Source organism: Nicotiana tabacum, unplaced genomic scaffold (assembly GCF_000715075.1).
Source record: "Nicotiana tabacum cultivar K326 unplaced genomic scaffold, ASM71507v2 Un00136, whole genome shotgun sequence".
In the NCBI taxonomy this organism is placed as follows: domain Eukaryota; kingdom Viridiplantae; phylum Streptophyta; class Magnoliopsida; order Solanales; family Solanaceae; genus Nicotiana; species Nicotiana tabacum.
In genome coordinates this window covers 1-5,592 of record NW_027438374.1, presented here as the reverse complement: position 1 = coordinate 5,592, position 5,592 = coordinate 1, and the positions used below count along the sequence as shown (strand labels likewise).

At 39.5% G+C, this 5,592-nt stretch overlaps 1 non-coding gene across 1 annotated transcript; it reads right to left on the bottom strand.

The window, feature by feature from the left end:
- Positions 1 to 2,169: 2,169 nt before the first annotated feature.
- On the bottom strand, positions 2,170 to 2,330 carry LOC142178990 (U1 spliceosomal RNA). Its single transcript, XR_012707139.1, has one exon. It is a non-coding gene; the product is annotated as a U1 spliceosomal RNA (small nuclear RNA).
- Positions 2,331 to 5,592: the final 3,262 nt, after the last annotated feature.

The following is a 5,592-nucleotide window of genomic DNA, read 5'->3' as shown; positions in this document are numbered from 1 at the left end:
TCAGGCCTTCGGCCTCACTCAGTCATAAATCTCTCGAGTCTCTCGGGCTCTCAATAATCATGAAATCAGCCCAAACAACAATGATATGATGCATCAATAATGAAGAATAGAGACTGAGATAAAATAAATAAGTAAACTGTGACTGAGTACCAAACAACAATTTAGCAGATAATTCAACAAGTACACGACCTCTGTGGGTCCCAACAGTACCAACATATAGCCTAAACATGGTTTCTAACATGCCTTACAGTCAAAGTTCCACAACATATATAGAGCATATAGTTAACAACAAATTATTTTAACTTTACAGTTTCCCGGGACGGACCAAGTCACAATCCCCTCGGTGCACGCCCACACACCCATCACCTAACATGTGTGTCACCTCCAAAATAATCACATGATACTAAAATCCGGGGTTTCATACCCTCAGGACCAGATTTATAACTGTTACTTACTTCAAACCGCGTAATTCTTTATTCCGCTATGCCCTTGTCACGAGAATTGGTCTCCAAAAGTCTCGAATCTAGTCACAAATAATTTGTTTCAGTCAATAAAATTTATTGAAATTAATTCCATAAGAAAATACTAATTTTTCATAAAAATCCGAAATTTAGCTCCAAAAATCGCATGTGGGGCCCACATCTCGAAACACGACAAAAGTTACAAAATATGAACCCTCATTCCACCATGAGTCTAACCATACCAAAATTACTAAATTCTGATAAAAATTCAGCCCTCAAATCCTCAAATTTATCCAAGAGGGTTTTCAAACTTTTCCAACTTAATTCACCAATTAAATGATAAAAACAACCATGGATTCGGGTAATTTAACCAATATTGAGTTAAGAACACTTACCCCATTGTTTCCTCTGAAAATCTCCCCAAAATTATCTCAATCCGAGCTCTAAATCGTTAAAAATGAAAAATGGGACGAAGTCCCATTTTCTAAACTTCTCTTCTTCGCGAACGCGACAGGTCCCTCACGTTCGCGAAGCACAACTCGACTGCCCACAATTTAACCCTTCGTGAATGCGACCGAGGCTTCACGAACGCGAAGCTTTACCAACTTATACCTTCGCGAACGCGAACGCGACCACCACCTCCCGAATGCGTAGAACAAGGACCTGGGTCCCCAATAGCCTCACTCCTCTTCACGAACGCGACACCACTCACGCGTTCGCGATGCACACACAGACCATACCTTCGCGTTTGCGTCCTCCCCTTCGCGAACGCGAAGAACAAAACCTCACATTCAGAAAATATTCTTCACAAACGCGAAGGCCACTCGCGAACGCGAATGAGAAAATCAAAAAAATGCAGCAGCAAATATCATCAATCTCACCAAGGCCAAAAATGATCCGTTAACCCCTCCGGAACTAACCCGAGCTCCCCGGGACCTCAACCAAACATACCATCAAGTCCTAAAATACCATACGAACTTAGTCGAACCCTTAAATCACCTCAAACAACGCTAAAACTATGGATTACACCCCAATTCAAACCTAATGAACTTTGAAATTTTAAGTTTCTACAAATGACTCCGGAACCTATCAAATCACATCCGATTGACCTCAAATTTTACACACAAGTCATAAATGATATAACGGAGGTATTCTAATTTTCAGAATCGGATTCCGACCCCGATATCAGAAAGTCAACCTCCCGGTCAAACTTTAAAAAATTTTAACTTTCGGCATTTCAAGCCTAATTCCACTACAGACCTCCAAATAATTTCCGGACACGCTCCTATGTTCAAAATCACCATACGGAGCTATTGGAATCATCAAAAGCAAATCCGAGCTCATTTACACATAAGTCTACATCCGGTAACTTTTCTAACTTAAAATTTTCAATTATGAGACAAAAGCATAAATTGAGCAGTAAATGGGAAAACGAGATTATAATATTCAAAATGACCGGTCGGGTCGTTACATCCATCCCCAGTCCTCACACCCAAATATACAAAGGCAAACAACTACTACAACAACTAGAGTTATTTATGTCATGCGAAATCTAAATTAACAAATTGGAGTTCCACAGAACTTTCTCATTTATCTAACAAGTACAATAAAATTACAAATATTGGCATAGATTTGTAAGGAGAACTCAATGAATTCACAACTACACAATAGTCATGCCTTGAGTGGAAAACTTTTGTTGAAGACTTGGGTAGGGACCGCGCGAGCGCAGGCCCCCGCTGCCACAAATTATGACGTAGACTCGACCACTTGAGCCGAACTTAGGTGGGCACCCCTCCAAAGTGCAATGGAGGTCACCAACCTAGGCCATGGGTCTTGTTGATCGCCCATTGACCCCGTCCAGCAAGGGGCTGTAATAATTTTCAGCAAGACCTCTCAATTGTGAATTGGATAAGCAGTCTTTAGATCCTAGTGTTTACTACTACAATGAAAAATGTCTTCTTGTAGTACAAACTCTGTTCTTTTAAGTCCTCTATCTGCCAGTATACTATCCAGTTTGGTGTAGCTGTAGAAGTGATTGTCTTATAATTGGGTTGAAAAGTCAAAAGATGGGTTGTTTTAGTAAAAAGATCTACTTATTTTGCACCACTAAGAAATTTGTTTTAGCTACATTAGCTTTTCCAAGTTCTGATTAAGACAAAAGTATTTAGCTTTCGATCCCCAGATGTAATAAGCTTTTCTGATTATGCTATTCTGCTTCTATCTTATCCTTTTGATAATTTCTCAAAGTTGTCATTTTTTAACCATGTAAAATTGACTGATTATCATATTTGTTTAAGTCAGCACTAGTCTTCATAGTCTACCACTCAACCACTTATTAGATGCGCAATGTTCTGTATTATCACTAGTAAAAGGCAAAAGAATAGTCAGCTCTCTGCTCATCGCAAGGCTGTGTGGGATGTACATATTATTCGCGCTAGAAGTTGGATGTTGCCTTTGTCTTTCAATATAGGTTGGATGTACACCGGGAGGAATTGGATCTCGTCTGTTTGCATTATTTGAAGCCCCCGATAGCGCCTGCTTCAGCTCCGTCATAACCTTATCCTGCCGTGTGAGATGGCCTAGAATGATCGCATGTTACTCTTGCAGGACCCTCATCGCAACCACGACATGCTCCTCATCAGCATCGTCGAGAGTTGTCTCCCGAACCTGTCGAGGGTACTGCATGTCAGGCACCGACGTGGCGTCATTCTCCTCATTGCGGGTGTCACTGATTGAATCCTCAAAATGAGGCTGATCCCCTCGAATTTCAGGGTTGTGCGTGTTGTTAACAGTGTTATCTGCCTTTTTTGTGATTTTTTCTAAGACAAAATAATCAAATCACGTTAGTAAAAAAGGCAAGGATCAATTTAATTGCACAGCTGTCTAGGCTCCACAGTGGGCGCCAAACTGTTTACCCGTAAAACGGTACAGTTAAATTTATACGTGGTTTCTAGATAAGTGAACTAATTTGATCCTGAAATTATGCAATAATTGAAGAAATATACAATACTTAACCTTAAAATGTAGATAAAACAACAGAGATGACAGTTCAGGGAACTAGGTTTCCAGGCACAACAATGATGAGATCAAAAAGCGGGAAAGTAAGATTGTATTAAGTTTTGTATAGAATGTAGCGTAAGTTTAGCCAGAAAATTCGTGTCCTTTACAATGATAACCGGGCTCACTATTTATAGCTGTGTCTAGGGAAGGAGGTCCTAGTATCGTGCCCTTCTTTAATGTCAATTATGAGGGTTATTGATGAAGATGTAACGGTTAACCTAAATGCCAAATTCTCTGTAATGGGCCGTCACTCTTAATGCTGCAGAATATTTCATATTAAATGCTACCGGGCGCAGAGCATTTAATACACCTTTATGAACGTTATCCCTTCCGGTGACAAGCAAAATAACTGCGTTCGGTCTTCGGCCATCCTCGTCTTGGGTTCCACGTGTCGTTCCTTTAGATGACCACGTGTCATACATATTTCACCCGATACAATCACGGCCCAGAAGAATTCCATGAGGAGTCTTTGCCTTCTGAATGGTATGAGAAAGCTTTCTCAAAATTAACAAAATTGAGCCACTTGCTAAAGAATGTGGACTTAGTTGATGGTAAGCTAGTCAATGTTAATGACCGCGCGAGTTTATGATGAGAGCTTGAAACAAAAGATGTCTACTTTTAAATCACTGGCTAGGACCTTTGTTGGGTGTCCGTCAATGCAAGAAAGGATGAAGAAGAATGTGATGGAAGCATTAGCCGATTCACAATACGACCAACCCGTGTATTTCAGTAAAGCTAGCGAGAGGGAATCGATTACAATTGATTCCCTCACAAAAGTGTCAAACTTCTTGAATGCGTCTGCTCAACAAAAGAAGCTTGTCAGGCAATCAGTATGTGCACAGGTCACAAAGTACCCGATATGGACAGAGCACTCGGGAAGATATTGACTGGACTGAAATCTGAGATAGATTTTCTAAATAGTAGGTGTCCGAGTAAAGAAATTAAAATGGCGCAGCAAATAGTTGCAACTTGTCAAAAGTTTTTAGAAAGTGCCACTTCTTATGACCTTGAATCCACTTCATGGATGCGCCTTGCACCTGCCAAAGGCGCGGAGTCACCCACTTCTAACAAGTGGGAAGATGTTCTTGAAATGTTTCTCGACCTTATTAACTGCTTGAGTGAAGAGACAAAATTAACTTTGGAGGTTAAGAAGCTTGAGGTCATGAAAGAAGGGCTTTATCAGATTAGGGATGTTCTGATAGACAAAAGCATTGGATATAAGGAAACTCGCCACCAGGAGAGTTTAGTGCACAAGAAGTTGAGTAAAACATTGGGACATGAAGTTAGTTATGATGGGGAAACTTTATTGTCTGAGTTACAACACAATCATCAATTCATCTGTTTTGTTGCAGATGGTCTAGTCAGAAACTACATTTTTATCCCCGGTACAGAAGTTTTTGGAAAAAAGTACGGCACCAGAATTTTAAAGCCTCTCATTCCTATCGCCAAAATTGTAGCAAGTTATGCTGATCGTCAGAATTTCTAGCCAAATCCTGGCCACAATCAATGGTAGGATGTGATCGTGATGGATGTCATAGTGTCTTACCTATGTAAATAGTGAGTGCTAAAATTATCTTGTTTCAAATCAATGCTGGTTTTCATCGTCCCACAGTAAACTAAACCATTTATTTGACTCGATGTCCGCTATTGATATCAATATTCTTGAAGAACGGCATTCTGCTATGTGGAAACTCAACCTAAGTATAAACAGAACTGAACGGTAAATGGCTTTTGTATTGTCATATTTGATCAGAAAATTTGAAATATGAAAATTTTGAAAGCAGTGGAACTGCACTCCACCATCTGAATATACTCGGCCACTTATTAACTCTTTCTGAGTTACATTATTAATAACAAGTCTCAAATATGGTTTTATTTTAAGATTGAAGCTAATTACATTCTAATAATTCAGTATGAGTTCTCACTTTTTTTTGTTAGAACATCATAATTTGGGGCAGATAGATTTACTATAATTCTCCATCCCCAAGTAGAATTGTGTGAAATTAGACATCATATCCAATACTCTCTTATTCAGGGGGAAAGTACTCTTATTTTTGAAATGTTACAAAAA